Source organism: Pteropus vampyrus, unplaced genomic scaffold (assembly GCF_000151845.1).
Source record: "Pteropus vampyrus isolate Shadow unplaced genomic scaffold, Pvam_2.0 Scaffold242, whole genome shotgun sequence".
NCBI lineage: Eukaryota > Metazoa > Chordata > Mammalia > Chiroptera > Pteropodidae > Pteropus > Pteropus vampyrus.
Window position 1 is genome coordinate 2,561,717 of NW_011889023.1, and position 21,876 is coordinate 2,583,592.

At 34.2% G+C, this 21,876-nt stretch overlaps 1 protein-coding gene and 1 pseudogene across 8 annotated transcripts in view; both read left to right on the top strand.

Annotated features, from left to right (window-relative positions):
- The window catches only part of NRIP1 (nuclear receptor interacting protein 1), an 86,263-nt gene that overhangs the window by 1,332 nt on the left and 63,055 nt on the right, over positions 1-21,876 (top strand). For 6 of the 8 annotated variants that reach the window (XM_011374260.2, XM_011374258.2, XM_023519978.1 and 3 more), the window contains exon 2: positions 16,926-17,007. The gene's annotated coding sequence lies outside the window, so the exon portion shown is untranslated. Of the gene's footprint in view, positions 1-113; positions 517-16,925; positions 17,008-21,876 lie in introns of those variants that run through there. The other 2 variants (XM_011374261.2, XM_011374259.2) reach the window with 2 other exon arrangements.
- LOC111729017 lies at positions 4,946-5,064 on the top strand (annotated as a pseudogene).

Sequence of the window (21,876 nt, forward strand, 5' to 3'; positions counted from 1 at the left end):
CGTGGGGGCGTCGGGGCGGCGAGGCCAGCGCGGTGGCCGCGGGAGCGAATGCGGACGGTGGGCTGGGCTCGGCGGCGGGAGGAATCGTTTCCGGGGGAATCCCGCCTCTCCTGCCGCTCCGAATCTCCCCGGGAACTCGGGGCCCCCGGCAGCGAGGCCGGCAAGTTGTGGAGTTGGCCTCGGGCTCGCCGGCCGGTCCTGGGTCAAGTGGCGGCCGCCGTTTGCCCTGCGAGCGGGACACGGGTGGCTGGGTGACCAGACAGGGGTCGTGCCCCGCTCGGCTGCCCCCTCGGCCCCAAGTCCGGGGCGCTTCTCGCCGCGCAGCTCTCGGTCCTGCTGCCCCGGGCGTCCTGGGCGGCGCCGGGCGCAGCTCCCCGCCTCTGGCCCGGGTGCCTCCCTGCTCAGAGCTCTCCGGATTCCCGGTGGGGAAAAGTGAGTAGGAAGAAGGACAGCGCTCCCGGCTCCTGCCAGACCCCAAGGCCCGGCCCGTCAGTACTTGTCCTTCCCTTCCCCAGGGTGAGGCACCTTGGACCCGAGGCCTCAGCCATCGCCTCATCCCTGAGCCAGGAAACGGGCTCACATTTAGAGTGAACCCATGGAGGTCTTGGGAGGCTTTAGGAGGCTTCTTTTCTCTCCTCTTACGTCTGTGTTCTCCTTACTACTAGTGAATGTTGTTGTTTTATAGTGGGTTTCTCTGGGAATATCCTACAAACTCTCCCATCCTTTCCAAAGTAGTTTCCAAATTTTAATCAAGAGTTGGTGTTCAGTCTGAAGGAACAAAGGAATCAACTGTCTGAGAGCCTGTGACACATGTTGATCTGAAGCATTACAGGAGTTTCTACCATCTATCTCGTTAATGACTTAATTGGGTTCAGAAGATAGTAAAAGAACAGAATGATAAATACTTTTGAGATTTTAAAATATTTTTTAATAAGACATTATTAGGGGAAAAGAAGTATAAGACGTTCCCAGGTACAAGGACGTTTCATTCAGTTGGTGGAACTGAGTTGGATTTTTTCTCCAGTAATGTAAATGATTAAAATGTGATTGTGTGTGGTGGAGGGAACTGTTTAGAGGAAGAGAAACTGTCTATATGTGTCCGAAGTAAAAAACGGTTATGTATGATAGATGCTCTTTACATTTTTGGAGAGAATTTGTGAAGCAAAGGGTTTTGGTAATTCATTCTTTAAAGTTATGAATTGCATTGAACCTGCTTATTAGTGAATCATAGGTTTAACAAGTGGGTGGCATCTTCCTGATGTAATTATTCAATGTTTAATCACCAGTTTGCTACCTTTGTTGAAGAAACACTGAAATAAGTTGACTTTTTAAACAAATGGTGCTTCAGCTGCCTGGAGTATGTTGAAATGTTTTTCAGTGTCGAAGTAAGTTATACTGGTTTTGCCCAGTGATTTGGTAATGTGGATTGAGTTTTATTGGTTCTGAGACTAGTGGCTTCATGACCAATAGTAACTTTTCTCTGGAATTCGTAGCTGGAAACAAAGAAGAGTCGGTCAGTGGAACAACTACTACTCTGTAGGCTGTAGAAATGTTACTCTAGTCTGTTTCATATACTCTGCTGGGGAAAAACCTCTTTCCATACTTATCCCTGAATCTGCCCTAGGTGAGTGAGAGGGGAAAAAAAAGTAGTTCTCATTGTTTGGTTTTATTCTAATGAGTTCTCTGCAGTGCCTTTGAGGTAGTTGAAAACCAAGTTTAACGCCTATGGGAAAACTTAGACCCACTTCTTGCATGTGTCTCTAAACTCTGCATAACTTGGATTTTATTAATTTAAACACCCTAAAATAGTGTTAGTTTCCAATGAAGAAGTGTCTGTGAAAGAAACTAAAGGCTCTTTTGATTCTTTTTAAGAAAAACATCATGATAAAAAATAACCTATACCACCACCTAGAGTCTGTTTGTTAGTGGATTGCTTCTGAAGTTTGCTTAAATTGACATGTCTCTTGTGGTTCCGATATAGCTAAAAAATGATTAGGAAGTGCTAGCTTACAAAAGGCCATCCAAAAGAACAATTATTTGTGTAATAAATAGCAAATGCCAATTTAAATTATCCATGCTACGTTTAGAATGGAAAGTTATGACATACCAGAGTGGGCTGTTCTCCAAAAGCTGTTAATTCAGAAGAATTTAAAACAGGAATTTTTAGTTTGTGCTCCAAGGTAGCTCTGATTGCCTAAAGACTTTCTACATTGTTACCAGAGATACAAAAATCTTCAGATTAAATGCTATTAGGGCTTTTTGAAGTCCAGATGAAACAAAAACGGGAATGTTAAAACTCCAGAAATTCTGGAAATTCTAAGGTAAGAGAACGTAGGGTATAGTAGAGTTGTGGTTCAAAAATATGAAAAGTAAAATCAAAGTGAAATAAAATGATAATCTGCCTTGCTGGTAGTTTATACATAGTAAAGCAGTCTGTTAAATGGGAGACCTTAGGAAGGCAGCTTTGTTGCCATGTAGTGTGGTGTATTCGTATTATCCATGGAGGAAGTAATGTTCCTTCTTTAAATGGTATAACCTGAGAAAAAAAATGGCCTCCAAGATCTTTAATTAAATACCAGTTGAACAGAGAGAACTAGAGCACTGTATTAATTCTGTCAAACATCACTATTTTAGAACTTTGAGGACAACTAAAAATGAATTAACTCGTATCTGAAAGCAGAGTTTTATGGAAGGTGACAGATGAGGCAAAATATGTCAATCTAATGGAACAAACAGGGAGATAAGGAGATGTGTCATCCTTGGCTCTCTAGAAAGATGAGAGAAGGTTATTATTAATTGTACAGATTTCATTGAAAAACAATACTAGAAAATGCTGGCATAGAAGTAATTTTAAACCAGAATGGCTTAGTATATATGATATAGGATAAAGGGGTTAGGTTTTTAATATTAAAACTTTAAGGTTGTGAGAAAGCAATAATAGTTTTATATATGGGGCTAAAAGATAATTCTGCCCCAAATAAGTTCAGAACATCTCATTTTTATCAAGACAATTGTTCACTTTAAATTTTGATAGGTTCAGTTTTGCTTTTCAAACTTTACAATTGGTTTTTAAAGTTAGGTTAATAAAGGAATTTTAGTTTATCTGTCTATCATAAGCCTCTCTATTGCTCTCTCTCTCTTCTCCCCTTTTCTAAAATGAATAGCTTCTACATCTTTGGATGTTTTCTTCTACGAAAATTGCCTTTATTTGTTGCTTCCCTTCTTGGCTGAGGTGGAGTGAAGGTTCTTTACTCTTGTGCTTTTTCCATATGCCACTTCAGGTGGCTGATACACAATCAGAGTGGGTTTTGTTTCATTTTGTTTTAATAGTGATTTACTGTTACGTGGTCGAAGACTGGGGGGAAAAAGCATTTACTTTTCTAACAAAGCCCTTTGTGCCCACATCTTCCAACTAGAGATATATTTTTATGAAAAGCAACTTTCGATTACTACTGAAAAGTCAAACATTTTTAACAGAATAGGGTGAGACTTTCAAGATAACGAGCTCGAATCTGAATTGAATTGTTCAAGCTGTATTTTCTTAAGTTGAAGTTTTTTGAGGGGTTTGTTGGGATTGGGGGGAATGAGCATAATCATTCTGTAGTTTTTAGACAACACAGCAATCAGAGAAATGTAACACTAGGGCAGTCACTAAGACTTGAGAAGGTAAAAATCAGGAGTGTCAGATAATGAAGCAGGCCAATGGAATGGAACTGAGGATTATGTCCAGAGGTTGGAATGAACAAAAAGTAAATGGAGGAGGGAGATCTTGTTTCCGTATCCTGTTTGCATCTGATGCTGAAGCAGGGACATGAATTGCTGATGGTAATGGATTCCCTTTTATGAGGACAGCAATATTATATAACTGGTAGTTGTTTGAGGGGGAAATGACAAATTCCCTATTTGTGCATTTGCACTTTGTTTTCGAATGCCGCTTAATTATATCTTAGATAGAGATCAAAATTGGTTACCAGAGTAGAACTAGGAGTTATAGTTTGTTTGGAAGAAAATGAATTAATATTAGGTTACTTTTTAAAATTTTTTTTTTAAGATCTGGTGTTTTCCAAGGGTCTTACTGAACTTGGAAAACAGAGAGCTGAGGTTTGAGTGGTTAACTGGAGAACCTTTTAATAGGCTATCTGATAAAAATAACTTGATGTAAATAACTACAGAAAAAATATTTTCTTTAAGCACATTATCATATGATTCAAGGTAGAGGGAAAATTGGGACCAAATTGACCTCTGAAGTCTTTATCAGGATTTCTTTGCAAACTACAATGTAGATGCCCATCTGTTTTTTTTTTTTTTCTTTTTATCCCTTGAAATTTAATGTTCACATTTGATGGGTATGGATATTTAGGATTCTAAAAACTAGTTCATTTAGGAGAGAACTTTCATTTTGCTACAGGTATGAAGGGTGTTATTAATTTTTTATAATAAATATAGGTATTGAGATAAGTAGGATGTTATACTAATTATTGTCACTGTTATAGTACATACTTTGCATTATGAACTTTGAAATTCAAATTGCCTACACTATTTTGCAGATATCACAAATAAAGCATCATAAAACTTGAGGTGTTTTAGGAACATAAGATCATTTTTCTTAAGTTTATAAGATATTGAGAAAAACAAGGATAAGGAAAAAATAAATGTGATACATTTTACCATTGCATTAGGATTTTGTTAAAATTAATACCTTGAACCCTGCTAGGGATAACATTTAGCCTAGAACTCTAGGAGTTATATAATGAGAAGCACATTTGAAGAATTTAGAAGATTGGCAACTCGAAAATGTAGAAAAAAGTCACTTTTTGGAGTTATGAAAAAAAGAACTCCACTGTATTTACTTAGTAGTAGTAAGATATTTTTTAAAGGCCATACTAGATTTTTAGATTGTTTTTGAAGATAATGCTATAGATAATCACCTTTTAAAGAAATTATAGTCTATGGTCATGCTACTGTGAACAAGCCCGATTCCCTCTGATCTCGGAAGCTAAGCAGTGTTGAGCCTGGTTAGTACTTGGATAGGAGACCACCTAGGACGACCAGGTGCTATAGGTGTAAAAATTAAAAAAAATAAGGGATTGTAAACTGACAAAGTCCTTGCAATCTGTGAGGTCAACCAAGGGTTGCCTCTCCTAAAAAAAAATAAAGAAATTATAATTAATCTGATTTGTTTTTTGATCAAAAAATTTCCAGAACTCCAGAATATGTTGAAACTTTGGCCGGGAAGGGGTGCTTGTGGCATCCATCCATCCATCCAACCATCCATCCTACCATCCTCCCTCTATCATCCCTTCCTCCCTACACCCTCCTTTCCCTCCTTTCCTCCTTTCCTCCTTTCCCTCCTCCCCTCCCCTTCTCTCCCCTCCTCTCCTCTCCTCATAGTAAATAGGGCTAAGGTAAAAAAAACAAAAAAACAAAAAAACAAAACATTTCATTAAGAAAATTGGAAATAGAATTACTTTTCTGACAGGGTTAAAGTTATGTTTGAAATTCAAAGCTAGCATACTTCACTCTCTTCCGAAAAACTTTTAACTTTGTACACCTTAGGGAATAAAGCTCTAAATTAAAACCCATCTTTTCTCTTTAGCTTTGTGTCATTTAGCAAAAATATCTTTAAGGATGGAAGGAAGAAACCCTTATTTGCCTTAAATTCCAAGTCACTTTGTGCATCAAAAAATCTTAAACTAGAAGCCTGCTGGGAATTTGAGTCATCAGCTTAAGATACCACAGGGACCAGGACAACTCTCATTGACTTGACAGTGTTTATTTAGAGCTTTGATGGAAAGGAGTCTTTCACCCTTTCTAATTAAGAAAGTCATTTTTTCAGTCACGATAGTCAGGGCTACTTCCCCCCCCCCCCCCAATCCATAATTTTATAATGGATTGAGGAACTAAGGAATTAGGAGTTTCTGTTGTCAGTATCATGCTTTGATTATTTTACCTTTACTTTCTTTGCCAGCTGTGTGAAGGTACTAAGTAAACATCAGGTCATCATCTTGAGATAGGTAAAAGCTTAAGCCATATAGTGGATAAGCTAGGTTCTTGTAGTTGTGTGCTTTTAATTGTTGAGTTTGCCTATACTGTACATAGCACGTGGACATTTTAAATATGTTACTTCATTAAAAAAAATCAGATGATAATTTAGCATTGCAGTAGTAAGATAGGAAATGGCATTTATGTGCAATCTTAAAATGAGAATAGTATTATAATTGTTTTGGTGATTTAATGTCATAATACAGATGAGAGAGCCTGACATGTAACAAGACACAATGGAAGTTTGAAAATTAGAAATTTAAAATTAAAAACAAGGACTTTTCTCTTGAGGAATCCAGAAATCAAGAGAGATGAAATGTTTAAGGGATTATAACTGGTTTTTGAAAAGCACAGTCTTAATTTTTTTTTGATTCTTGAATTTTCGATTTATGAATTTATAATATTCTACAAGTAGTGGTAGATTTATACAGTGGAAGAGAAATTAAGAGAAAGAAGGAGGACAGAAGAAGGTACAGCATATTAAGAAAAAGTATTTGAAAACATATGAAACACTCCCAAGTGAGTTATAAGAAATATCCTCAAAATGAATTAATCACAGTTGCATTTTTTCCCCCCTCTAAGGGCAATATTTACACAACGGGTCATGCAGGCTGAGTTTGATTTTTGAAAAACATATTTTTAAAAAGTATTTTTGTTTTCTTATTCCACACATACTTTTCTATCTTAGATTCTGCTGCAAAAACATTGTAAGATACAGATAAAAGGAAAGTCCTTTTTTTTCCTCTGGGCAACTTCTGTAGACTGTAGAACAAAGTTAGATTTCTAAATTCTGAAATTCTGATTCTATACATCAATATCTGCTGTTTTTGACAGTAAGCAGTAAAGCCTGTGGTTTTAAAAGGAGTAGAGATGATTGCGTAAAAAAGTTATTATTTAGGTACTTTACTTGCCTTTTGCCTTTTCTTTTTTATTGGGAGGAGGAACAGGGGGAAGAGGATTTTGGGGCAGCTGTTTCATGCTAGGTGTTGTGCTGGCCATTTTACACTTCCCTGGTGACATAAAGCTATAATTTTCTCTATTCTACAGATAAAGAAAACTAGTCTGGGAGATGCCTAAGCGACCTGCTTGAGGTTACATAGTAAATCTCATTGATAATAATTTGCTTTTTTTTATGAGATTATGCCACCTTTTGAAGAGAAAAACAGTCTCCATTCGATTTTTAGAAAGTCATAAAAACCCTGCTCCCAAACTGATAGCCATAGAACTCATGCAGCAAATACAGTTTGCCCAGCCTGGATTCTCAGAAACCAGTCTTACTGGGAAGGCATATCGTTTCCAACATATGATGCTGCAGCATTCGATGTTAGTTCTCAGAGCTGATGTCCAGCTCCCTGCACTTAAGGGAGAAATGTAGTCACCAAGGGCAGCTATGTAGGCTCTTTACCCTCCCAAATGCTAAATGGTAGCATTTATCACTGTTTGATTCCCAGTCCACACCAACTACCTGTCCTATGTGCTTTTCATTAAGCAAGATGCCTCTATAAACAGATTTGCTTGAAAATGGGGAAGTAGGAAAAGGTACTTCTAGGACAACTATGCTTAAATCCAGAACATCCATAGCTTTTATCAAATTCCCATACAACCTGAAAATCTAAAGATTCTATGAAATTACTTCAATTTCTGAAAGCTCAAGCAAAAAAAAAAAAAAATTCAAAGTTAAGAACAAACACACACCAGAAGAAAATGTGATGGTGATTCAAGTCAGTCATGGATTACCATGTAGGTAAGAGCAGCATTTTACTAACAAGGTGAACAATGCATTCATACTCTTCAGTAGTAAGTAGAGCTGGCCTGTGAGTGCTCTCATCACAGTAGTTGACTAAAAGTAGCTGGCTCTTAATCTACAAATAGAAGTTCCTCTACTGATTTTTAAATAGAACTGTAAATGTATATAATATGTAGAACCAAAGCTGCTGCATGAACAAACGCATACATACCTGTACTGTAAAATTTCTCTTTTTAAATTCTCAGCCAAGAAAGTACCTTCCAAGTATTAGAATATCAAATGAATCATAAGACTGTTCTGAAGAACACGTTTTAATAGCATGAGAAAACAAGCTACAAACACAAGGGTAAAGTAGCTAGCCTTTGCTCCTTCTGGTTACCGCAGACCCTGCCTTGGGGTCAGCCTGGACTTTACTGCTGGATTCACTACAAAGGTTATTAACTACTCCTTAACATCTGGTACACAAGCCCCTCTTTACGAAATTCATATAGCAAACAAACAAACAAAAAAGTGTGAAATAAATCAAGACTTGGTTTCTCATCCTGGATTTACTCAATAGTTAGATGTATAAGTTTTAAAATTTATTTAAATCCTTAGGGGCTCAATTTCTTCCAATATAAAATGCAGACAATAAATGTTTTAGAAAATTTTAAATTAACAACAATAACAAATATTTTGTAAGATAAATAAGCATTTACCCCATTGTATCACATGCATACCCCTGTCCCCCCTTAAAAAAAAATATACAATTGAGAAATTAAGAAAGCAAAAGAGAAAACAGGGAAAAGCGGAAACCAAATGGTAGATGTTTATATGGGTCACAGACTGAACACATTCCTGACTATGGTGAAGCAAATTGGAAAAGAACTTTCTCACTCATGGGACAGTAGGCAAGAACATGTAGCTACTCACTACAGCCCCGAATCCTCTAACAAGATCGGATTGTCTCTCATGGTTCTTTGTACCCCTGATTGTAATAATCACCCTTGTTTAATGTCTGTTTCCCTCAGTAGCTGGTAAACTCCATGAATATGGACACATTCATCAGTGTATGTCAATGCTGTAGGTGCCTGGCACATAGAAAGCTGTTTGTTACAAACATTTGTGGAATTAAACTATACCAATCCCAACTATTGGTAAAATTTGGCTTTTTTGGTGTCAGCAATGGAGTCTTTATGTATATATTAGCTGCTAATTATTACGTGTAACGTGCATAATAGCTGCTATTCTACATTTTTTTCTTTAGTCTATTTAAATTAGAACTTCTAAAAGGCATCATATTTGTTCCTTAAGATTTATCATCTTCTTTCCAAGCATATTAATTATGAAGGAAAAAGTGACACTAACTGTAGGTGACATTATAATTACTTGGCACTAGAAATTGTTTTGTAATGTGAAGTTTCTTCATATAAACACAGATTACAATATATTAGAAAACATGTTCAGCAAAATCTTTGGGGTCAGCATTTAAGGAAATGAAACAAAATATTTCTAGAGCCTAATAGGCAGGGTTTTTAGTCACTTCAAGTCAGTAGTCATAGGATCCACCAGCTTGACATCTTTAATTGTGTTATATTTGACTGGTTGGGATGATGGAGGTCTCTCAAAATCTTATATTTAGTGTTAATTTTGGCATTCAGTAATCTTAAAAGTTATAGAGTATCAGGGATGACTTGATTCAAACCAGTAAGATATAAGACTTAAGTAGTATATAAAGCCCTTTTGTTATTTTTTTTTTATAAATTAGGGTTTGTTCTTTACTAGAGGTAAATTTTCTGACTGCTAGAACATTATCATGTTCAACTAGATTAATAATGCTAAGGCAGAAAAAAACAATTTTAAAATGGAGCTCAGAAATTTCTAGACTACCAATTTTCAAAGCTAAAAGAAATGTATAGATTATCTGAGATTTTTTTACAGCATTGAGATTTAACAAATGCTCTTAAAACAACTTTATCTCAGTTTCTTGCTTTGTGAAGATAGTTTTTTTTTTTTTTTTTTTTACTAAACTTCATGGAAGTGGATGTCTTTTGTAAACAAAAACTATCTCTTCTCATGGTTCATATATTTTTATCTGTGTTCACATGCTTGTAAATTATAGCAAAAGAAGATATGTAGGCTAACGGACTATTGTCCAAAGTAAAAGGATAGAAAAACTAACAGATTTATAATTTATGTGGTATATTTCACTCTGCTTTTATCAGTGCTGATCCTGAATTTCTGAACTGCCTTTTCTTTTAATTGTTTTTTGTTAGTATGTTTATGGAGTATATCAATTCTGTATATTAGTATGAACTTCCTATTGTTGGATTCTTCAGCAGAGATCTAAACTTAATTTCTGTTTTTATGAACTGACTTGTAACTAAGGCATGATGTCTCATTTAAATTAAGATTATTAGCCAGTGCAGTTAAAAAGGAAAATGAGAATCTAAATCATTAGTTTCCTGATAGTTGTCTCTGTACAAGTGTTTGTTTTAGCTTTGACTTCTCATCCCTCAATGTATTTTACATTTTATATGTCTTTATGTATCATTCTAATAACATGAACATACTTACTTTGAGTTTTAAACTCTTGTGCCACATTCTCTTTTTATACCTTAAAAAGTAGTGAATTGTCATTGGACTTATTTATCATTTTAGTACAACCCTGATCTTTCTTTTGAAATATTATATGTTCCATTTAATGGCATACTACCTTAACCTGTAAGGTTCCAGGTTGCTAAAGGCAAAAATGACAATATTGGTTAATATTGAAAATAGGCAAAAATGGGCATTTGGGCAGTCAACGAAAAAGATAAAATATGACTAAATCTTTTGAAAATCTAAAATTAATTTGCATTTCCTTACCTGAATCATAGAAATCTAATTTTTTTTTTTTTATGTTATTGTTCTTTAAAATTGTTTTCATGTGTCACAGCAAAAGTAGTAAAATTCTTTCTGGTTGTATGAAGTAAAAGGAGAGAGAACTAGCACACATTAGTAGATACTAAAACTAAAATACCCCTGTGATGATGGCATTAGTTTGGACTGCATTTGATTTTATTTTACGGTGAATTTTAATGTTTTTCGTTTTTATTTTTTAGAATTCTGGTAAATGTGAACAGCAATCCAAATACATATAGATATAAAAAAGAGATATTTTTAAAGACATCCAGCTGTGAATTTTTCCACTGGGGATAAGTAGCAAGTTGTAATTGCTTTCTGGATCTTAAGTCATTTGCTCTATTGAATACTTAAATGAAGCATCAGGAAGGAAAAAAAATTGTATTTATGCATATTGCCTTGTGAGTGTTACAGAATTTAGCAGTTCTCAATGATCATTGTTACTTTTAAGAAAAAAAATAAGTAGTGAGGGGCTAGAAAGTTTTGGTGTGGAGAGGAAAGGAAAAAATTACTTCTAAACTATGTTGATGTGTTCATTTCTTTTGCTTTAGGTCTATTTATGTAGTGTAGTCTAGAGGAATGGTGAAAGGTAATAATTTGTGGTGAAAATGTTAGTATCCTTTGCACACTGCTGGGTAGTTTAACTATTAATCAGGAATACCACGGAGAATAAGAGATTAGAACTGGAGACTAGATAGGGTTCAGTGTGGCTCCTCTGAAGCTATGAAATGGGTGAGCCATTTAATGTTTCCTGGCCTCTGTTTGTAAAATAAGGGAAGGAGTGGACTAGAATAATAATTTGGTTCTTCTCTACTCGAGGCTTCATAAGAATCAGTATCACTCCAAAAGTGAGGTTTTATTGTCACATGCACTGAGTAACAGGGTGTATAGAACTAAGGGCTGGGAGGATGTCCCTTATGAATTTTTGAGCTTGACATTTAATATTTTATAGCAAAGTTTTTAGTTTAGCATAATTGAACTTGTACTAGATAGGGTTAATAGGCTAGAACAAAAGGTCAAAGCATAAGGCATTAGGCTTAATTAAGGGAGAACAGGAGTGGCAGGAGTGTGTGACAGTTAAATGGGTTTCCCACAGACTAATGTCGGTTACAGTGCAACCATGCCTCAACTTAAGTGGGTTATTTTGTGCAAAGGGCAGCAGTGATTAGCAGTTTGACATGCCAGACACTTCTGGCCAATCCCATCTGTTTCAGAGGTTAAAAAAGCACACCTTTATGAGCTGATGGATTGATTTGTGTGCCTGTCTGGTAAAGATTAGAAGTCCAAGGCCAATGCAGTAAATGTCAGTTATAGAATATTGTCCTTTCTTTGTTGGCTCATTGTTTTAACCGCCAACTGTTTTATAATGGGAGATACTTGCTGTTTATGGAGTCCAATGCAAGACGGGGTGAGGGAACAGGTGAAAGAGTAATAAAAATATTTCCTAGATGGGACTGTGAATTAATATATACTGTAGCAGGTGTTTTTCAGTGGAGATATGGCCTACTCTACATACACTTGATATTCTGGAGTGTTTTTGGCTTATTCTCTATAGTTGGAGTCACATTGTTCTTTTCTGAGTGTTCTAAGCAACTCTGTCAGTCCAGGATTAATTTTACATACAGAATTGGTAGCTGTCTTTATTTAGGTACCTCTTTTTCAGACCAATGGATAGTTTACTTCCATACCGTCACAGATATTTAAAAAATGTAATATTTTTTCATTGACCTCCTGGGGAAGAGGGAAGAGAAAAGAGAAAATAGAGACATAACACACACACATACTTGCTTTGTGGATAGGATTTACTATGTATGCTCACCTGAAATTGATGCATTGCGTTAAAATGAAGTATGCCTAAACCTAGACTTGGACTTCTTTAACTTTGAGTGCTGTAAGAGTGATGCCATTCATATAGTTTATTTTCAGTTCAAAGTTGTAGCCCATTTAAAGATACACAAAGGCTGGATTGTGGTTACACAAATTGGCTTTAATGTATCCAAGGAAAGGAAAATCCTGATTTTATATGGATGAAATAGAATTTTAGATATTGTGATCATAATCAGCTTTGGAAACATAAGCATTCAGTCTTTTGGGTAGACAGAGGAAAGTGCTTGAGAAATAACAAAAAATTGTCTTTGTCATAAAATTATCATTACCCTGTGATTGAGTTCAAATAAAAATATAACCCGAAACACTAGACAGTATTAGAAGATTCTGATTGGCCCCTATTATTTTATCTTTATCAAAGTACGTGAACCATGAATTGCCTATTACATAGTTTTAACCCTTAAACGATGTTGGGGTTAGGAGTGCCAACCCCCGAATAGTTGAGAATCTGTATATAATTTTCGACTCCCTCAAAACATATGTTGTTTCTTGTTTTTGGAGAGAGATTGGTTCCAGGACCCCCATGAATCCCAAAATCCACGGATGTTCAAATCCCTTATATAAAATGGTGTAGAACAATGCATATAGTCAGCCCTCCACATCATCAGATTCCAAACTGAGGGTCAAAAACAGCACAGGTGTTTACTGAAATCCACATTTACATGGACGTGTGCAGTTCAAACCCCAGTTGTTCAAAGGTCAGCTGTATATATATTTTGTGAGACCCTGAATTACTTCTCATAGAAAGAAAATTAAAATATCTAAAGATATAGTCACTGAAAGTTACATATGGATCATAATAGTAACTGATACTTTTTAAAATATATGTATGTATTTATTTTACTACTAAGCTATTCCAGAATGAATTGGCTTAACTTACTGAAAGAAATTGAGATATTTTATTTCTCATTTAGAAAGGACAAAGCGACAGCATGGTATTGGAGTTTATTTAGCAATATAGTACTTAAATAAATATGAATTCATCCTTGTGTTCTTTGTGGAGTAACATCAATTGAAACGATTTGAGTCTAATACAGATTTACATAAAAAAAAATGTCTTGCCCTTCTATGAAAGGAGAAAAGGTTAGAAGCATAAATTCATTAAATCATCTTTAAATTGCAAAAGATTGGCTTGAGTAGTATAAAAGTACGTGGGTAGTAAATTAAATGTGGGAGATTTATCTAATTTAATTGACATACTTCTTAAATGAATTTCCTGGCGATGTTATAATAAACCTAAAATAAATATTTGACGTTCTACCTTTGTGCTAATATAAACAGTTTCTTTCTCTTTTCTCTGGTAAACTCAAGTTCCGGTAATACCTAGTGTATGTTAAAATTTTACTAAACTAAAGGGAAATATTTTGTATAGTTAACTTGTTTTGCATGTTTTGATATATTCTGAGGCTTTAATATACATTGTCCTTTGTAATCTGTGGTAGTCAATTTCTGTCAGTATAGTGTATTTTCTTTTACTAATGTGATGGTAATAGCTTTGAGACATGTAAACTCTGCTCCTCTTAGCAAGTTAGTTGAACGTAGGCTTGTTTAGGGGGAAAAAATGAAAGCAGGAACTGTTAATATATTGATACTTCTCAATTTATGATGGAGTTATGTCCTGATATACTTATTGTAAGTTGAAAATATCATAAATCAAAGTATATTTAATACATGTAAGCTACTGAATATCAAAGCCTTGCCTAGACTACCTTAAATGTGCTTAGAACAATTTATATTTGCCTACAGTTGGGCAATTATCTTGGGTTTCATCTCAAAAATAATCACGTTTCTCTTCTCACCAGAAGCAGGAATCACCAATGTGCATTTTGTAGACTTGATGAGTTGCAAAAACACAAAACATAATATCCCCAAAACGCTGGCAAGACAGTACATTGTAGAGTATTGGTTGTTTACCCTTGTGATCACATGGCTGACTAAAAGCTACAGCCCGCTGCCACTGCCCAGTGTCACGAGAGTGTCGTATGGCATATTGCTAGATCTGGGAAAGATTAAAATTCAAAATTTGAAGTACTGTTCGCATTGAATGCATATTGCTTTTGCATACGCACCGTAAATTGAACCATTGGAAGTCAGGGATTATCTGTACTTAGAATCTTGTGTTTGCAGTTCTTGTCCTAAATTTTTTTATGGCTTTGTAACCTGAATTTTAGTTGTTAGAAATTTTTATGAGACACTGGAAAATATAATAGCCCTATTTCATGTTTTGATTTTAAATGTTGTTAGGGTATAGAATTGTCCTTTGCCTCTATTCAGGCAAATTAATTTTAGTAAGGAAGCCATAATATGTGATGAATATATTCAAATGTATATTCTTAGTATATTTTATAATATATTTATAAAATCAATGTGTATATATTTGATATATTTCAAATAGAGATGTCTGCACCTGTTGATTGCAATAAGCATTTGGTATCTCCTAATGAGAGAGGGAGAGTGTGCTACCACAGTCTTAAGTAGATCATTTCTCCTCGGTAAATTGCATACATTTTACTTTTTTATATTCTGTGACCTTGCAGTCAAGTGACTTCAGCCCAGAATAGTTTCAAAGTCATGTAAATGAATGCAATTAAGGTATTGCTTATCATCTTACATAGTTCAGATGGAACCTTATTGGATAGAGAGGTTTGTTTGCTTTATGAGGAAGGTCAGAATAAGGTTAAATTTTATTACATAAACTGATTTGGTAATGTTTTTATTTAGCCGCTGAAAAATTAGTATCCTAATAGGAAATGATAATGCTTTTTTTTTTTAATTACTAGGAGGTTTCTTCAGTTATAATAGTAATAATTCTATTTTAAGGCAGTGCCTTCTGTCTACTTTTTGGAAACATTTTGCCCTTCGTTATGATTCTAGGTATCTTTGACTTACACATATAGGTGACATTCCCTGCTTCTGATGGAGGATAGCATAGGAGCTGCTGATGTATGTGCTTAGTGGATTTGTTCTAATGTTCATTTATCATACCAGTTGGTGCAGGACCTTGGACAACAGGATTAAAGTCCCAGTTCATACCTGAAGGAGACCTGCCACCCAGCTCAGCTGGTTGTCTGTAGGGGTTGGGGGAGCATTGACATAGATACTAGAAGAGTCTTGCTGATGATGAATGGGTGAGAGAGGGAGGGAGGGAAAAACGGAAGGAGGGTGTATGGGAGAATGAAGTAATAAAAGAAAGGCAAGTATTCTTTGTTGTAGTTGGACCATATAACTTTCTTTCCTTTTATGGTATTATTTTTATTTTGGCATGATGTATTAATTGATAAAGTCTCTAAGACTCACTGATTCATTGAGCAGACATTTACTGAGCATTAACTCTATAGCTTGCACCATGCCAGGTATTGAGAGATTCAAAGATGGATGATAAATTTACAAGATGCAGAGACAGTGACCTAGAGGAACAGTGGTTAAAGAGCCGCTTTGCTAGAATGTTGAAGAAACATCACTAAAAGACATTTTTGGTACCTGTGTATGGTTTTAAGGAGACTGAAAGGCACTGGTAAAATGAAATAATAATGAAAAATAACTACTTTAATTTGAGAAGTTAAAGTTCAGGTTTATGAAATTATTTTTGGGGCTAAGCTATCATCCATGAGAACAGGTCGTAGGGTATAGGATAGGAGTCGAGAATTCTAGAAATGTAAACCAGGTATAAGTGCAGTGGCTGATGCAAATGGAATGTTGCAAACGGAATGTTCAGTAGAGTGGAATCAGGGAGTTTACATCATGCCTTATTATTACTGGCTAGCTTCACTGTCTGTCCATTGGCCTCTTGATCAATATAAAGTTTCCTCAACCACCACAATATTAAAATGTAGGCTATGTCTCTTTCTGGCCCCGAACTATTTCATTTTTATTCCTGAAAGTATAAACTTTCCCACAAGTTGATGTCACTGTGTATCTAGGACGGTTCTAATTCTGACTAACATTTTTTTGTTTCTCGTGGTCTAGGAAAAAACAAAACAAAACTAGGCGTTTCAAACTCTATTGACTACCAAATAATTTTAATACTTTTCTCTCAGAATTCTGGATAAAAATTCCTCTTCATCATTGACATTAACTTTTCACATCCCTGAAAATAACTGATAGTGTTTACATAGTATACAAACAGGCAGGTAGTGTATTTTGGTAAATAATTTTATAATGTAGATGTAGTCATCAGATGTCAACAGCTGTGCCCAAGGAATACATATATAATTAAGAATATTTTTTATATTGCAATACATCTTTTTTGTTGTCTTTCGAGATAGTTTATTTTAGTCAGTAGTTCAGATTTTGTTGTAAAACGTGCTGTTGAAATTTTTTCAGATAATATGCACTTGAAGTAACACTTATTTCTCTTAATTTTCAGGGAGTGTTTGGATTGTGAGCTATTTAAGAACTCTGTTCTCAGGACCCATTATTTTAACATGTGGGAGAAATACATCCAGAAGGTATTGTATTTTGTCTTATTGCTCCTTTTTTTTTTTTTTTTTGTAAATGTAGTTAAGCTTTTCCAGTTATAGGAAAGAAAGAATATTATGCCATATTTTGTTATTTATTTTTCTTTAAGTTTCAGATATTGATAAACTAGTTGTTTGACATTTATAACAGGAGAGGGATACTTTTCAGTGTTGGTAAATTCTGAATTTAATGTAAGTAAAAGAAATCTGATTTAGATGTAACCAATTTTGCCTATTTTAAACATCTGAAGTATTTACATTTTACCTTTTCAGTACAGAACTATTTAAAAGAATATTTTAATTCAAAAATGAAATTTAAAAGGTTCCTGTTTATTTAAGATAGTGTGAAATATACATTAAATAATTAGGCAGTCTTAAAGTCCTTTCTGCCTATGACAGATCTACTTTCTAGTATAAGGATCAGCTGCCACCTGTATTTCAACATCAGACTTTCATCAGGATCCATGGACATATTCAGCCATGTCACCTGACTCTGCCTCTGATCATCTGTTTACCAAATTCCCTATCAGTATTATCACATGTGGTTAAATTGATGTAGTAATAATAAATCATCTACTTGCTGTCCCTAAGTCTCAGGACATGTGATATATTACTAGGAAGGAAGGATAGTAAGATCATCAGTTGAGAAACTTACTTGCTTTGTGTTCTGTCTTTGCATCCTCAAGACTCCATGTGGATATACTAGCGATTTGGCTAGTCAGTGGTGAACACAGTTCCCTTCAGCCATATCCAGTGTTTCCTTTGAAGTGCCCACCTGTATACCTCCCCTAAGACTTTTGTGTTTTCCTTTTAAAAAAACTTGCCAGTGCTCTTGTTTAGAATAGAAACAGATGAAGAAAGGACACATAAATACATTTAATAATATATTTGTTAAAGTTGTAGTGAATAGGTCAACTTCTTTTAATACATATTATTTACTGGATATTCATGATTTATTTGTATTTGCCTGAAATAACACAAAAATCAGTTTTACAAATTTTCTTAATCCCTTGTTAAGCAGTATGAATTTCTAGAACGGGATGAATATAGTCTTTTATGTTTCCATAGCATATTTTATTGAACTAGTAAAGTAGAAACTATGTCATGATTATTCACTATTGACAAAGCAGCATTTTTTCCTTCATTTATGAGGAGGAGGGTAAAAACAAGTAAGACATTTAAATAAGCATATTGGATTGTAAAAGAACTTGTAAATGAACCCCAAATATTTAATTTTTACTGTATATACTTTATCAATGAAAGAAATATGATCAGAAACTGGATTTTGTGGGAATTAAGGTTATCTTTTTAAATTGAAAATAAGAATTAACTATTACAGTTAAATATTTGAAGATATAAACATTCAAATAGTTATACTTGTTATAAAGAGGATTGTTATGCTTGTAAAGTCATTAGGAATTATCCATTTATGAAAGTTATGTAGTCACAAAATTAAGAGTAGGTTTGAATAACGTTGAACTGGTTACTGTTTTTTATTATAAAGAAACTGCAAAGAAGTTAAGTTTTGATGCAAGGTTAAGTAGACAAATTCTCATGTAACTTCAGAATAGGAATTGGTTTTAAGTAATTCTTTTGCAAATAACTCATATGTTAGGCCCTTTTTAAAAAAATGTTACTTATTTTCTCAAAACATTTTACTGAAGTATAGCTTCATATAGTCAAATAGACAGTCTTACTTGCTAGTTTAATGATTTTTTTTACATAAGCATACTCTGTGTAAGTATACTGTACCCCAGAAGGCTGTCTTTCCTAGTCGGTACTCCCTCCACACAACAGAAACTAGTCTTTGGTGTATTTACCATACATTAGTTTTGGCTATTTTTGAAACTTTATACATTTGAAATCATGAGTTATGAACTCGTGTGAATTTTTTGAACATTATGTCTGTGAAAGTCATTCATGTTTGTACCATTTGTGTTGTCTCCTCGCCCCCCCAAATCTATATTTCATTGTGTGGTTATACCACCATTTATCCCTTCTACTATAAATGGACATTGAATATCTTTACAATTTGGGTTTACAGATAAGGCTGCTCTGAACTTATTTGTATTTTTTGGTAGAAATAAGCATTCATATCTGATAGGTATTTATGCACAGGAATAGAACTGCTGAATTCTGATATATGTATATGTCTAATATAATAGAGACTTGGAATGCTTTTAAGGATATTTAGGAAATGTCCATCAGCATATCTTTTATTAATGATAGATCTTAATATGGACTTATTTTTCACAAACTTTATATAAACTCTAAAGTTGTTTTTTAAGAGTTATAAATTTTTCCTCTTAAAGATAAGTTGCTTATTTTCTGATTCAATTGTGACAGACTTGATTTATGAAACTTAAATCAGTCCTAACCCTAGTGAAGGAAAATATTTATAACTTTGAAAATACTGAAAATGGATTTCGAAACAAATTAGACATTTTATATGATGATTTTTATTGTTCAACTTTGGATACCTCTTTGAATATCTAAATTAATAGATATACTTGAGTTAAAAAAACTTCAACATTTCTGATGACTGTTTCTTGCTACCTTTGTGTTTATGTTAATCTATTTGGTGTTTTAAAGTGAAATTATTCATTCTAGAACATAAGTACTTGAAAATTTTTATATTAATCTTTTTCTCAGTGTTTACTATAGAATAGTGCTTTTTAGTAGAAATGTAATGTGAGCTGCATATAAAATTACAAGTTTTCTAGTAGGCACATTAAAAAAGGAAAAAGAAACTGGTAAAATTAATCAGTATTTTATTTAACCCAATATCTGCCAAATTCTGTCATTTCATTGCATAATTAATATGAAATTATATGATATTTTACATTCACTTTTCATATTAAAGTTTTTGAAGTTCAGTGGATATTTTCACATACAGCACATCTCAATTCAAACAAGTCACATTTTAATATTCTATATTAGATGTTTCTAGTGGCTACTCTGTTAGACAAACACAGCTGTAGAGTTACATCTTAGATTTTTTAAAGACTGTTCTTTAGTTAAATTTTATTGAGTTAAAATTATCTTTAAAAACCCAGTAGAAAGATGCCATGTCAGGTGCTAATATATTTTTACTAGATCCCAATCAGCCTGTTTTCCTTTCGTCATTAGTATAAATAAAATTTTCTTTGGTTGAACATGAGATAAAGCAATTAGCCAGTGTTTAGGGGGCATGTTGTATGAAAAATACATATCTTTATACTGTAAGATCAAAATCAAAATCTGTAACAGCAGATTCATACCTTCCATCTTACTCTAAGTTATATGCTTGATAGGATTTTACTCTTTTAAGGCATGACTGCTTTAATTTGTGATAAATCATATGGTATAATTCTACTAAATAAAATAGGGCAGTTAAACAGAACAGTTTGAATGTATACATATATAGATATATCTATGATTTTTCATTAATTAAGATATTTAAAGGCTACCTAGATTTTGAGGGTTAATATTTCTTCATGTATGTATTTGCCAAGTAGGATAAATCAAGAACTATAAGGTATCTTGTGTGAATCTGGGTCACATTTTGTTACTGAATTGGTTTCCTTTAAGCCAGATGTTCAGAATTTGGAAAATGGATAAGGGACTAATTATTGAGCTGTGAAAATGATCACATATATGGAGTTGTCTTGAGGGGTAGTAAGGTCCCTTGATTAATACCTGCCATAATTGCACATGTTAGCTATTATTTTGGGTTCTAGATCTGAGGTAGTTTTATAGCCCTATCCACCAGCACATTTTTTTTTATAGTACTATCTTTTTCCTTTAAATGAAATCAACTATTATTTTTTGACACCCAATTCTAATAATATTATCTTATTAGCTATTTAAAAAAAAAAAAGAAAAAAAATTATTTCTCTGCTTAAAAACCTTCATCTCAATTGCAGTAAAACTAAAGTCTTTGCATTGTTGTTAAGACCTGTCTTCTCAGTTAGGACTATCGAGGCCTCCTTTATTTCCTCTCTTCTCATTTCTTTTCCCACAACACTTATCACCTTTAAAAATACCTAGATGAAAACTCCATGAAGTCAGGGATTTTCTTCTGTTGTGTTCATTACTGGTATAGTGGAAAGAACCTAGAATAATGCTGGGCATCAGTTGGTACCGCCACTATGGAAAACAGTATGGAAGTTCCTCAAAAAATTAAAAGTAGAACTAAGACATAGAAACAACCCACATATCCATCAATGTATGCATGGATAAGGAAAATGTGATATGTGCATACAATCGAGTATTATTCAACCTTTAAAAAGAAGGAAATCCTGCCATTGTGACAACAGGGATGAACCTAGAGGACATTATTCGAAGTGAAATAAGCCTAACACATCAAAGAACAAATACTGCATGATCAACTTGCATGAGGAATCTAAAATAGAGAAACTCACAGAAGCAGAGAGTAGAATGGTGGTTACCAGAAACTGGGGGAGGGAGGAAACAGGGAGTTGTTGCTCAAAAGGCACAAACTTTCAGTTATGCAAGATGAATGCAGATCTCCTGTACAGCATGATACATATAGTTAGTAGTACTGTAAATTAAACATAAAAATTTGCTAAAAGGTAGATCTTATGTTAAATGTTCTTATCACACACAAAAATATAGATGGGAGGAAACTTGAAGGTAATGGATATGTTTATGGCTTTAACTGTGGTGATGGTTTTGCAAGTGTATATTTATCTCCAGAGTCATCAAGTTGCATACAAATATGTACAGCTTTTTGTATATCAGTTATGCCTTAATAAAGTGTTTTTTTTTTTTTTTTTTTAAATGCTGGACATATAGAAGGAGCTTGTAAGTGTTTATTGACTAAATATTTATTGAATACATAGAGAAGATAAACTCTTT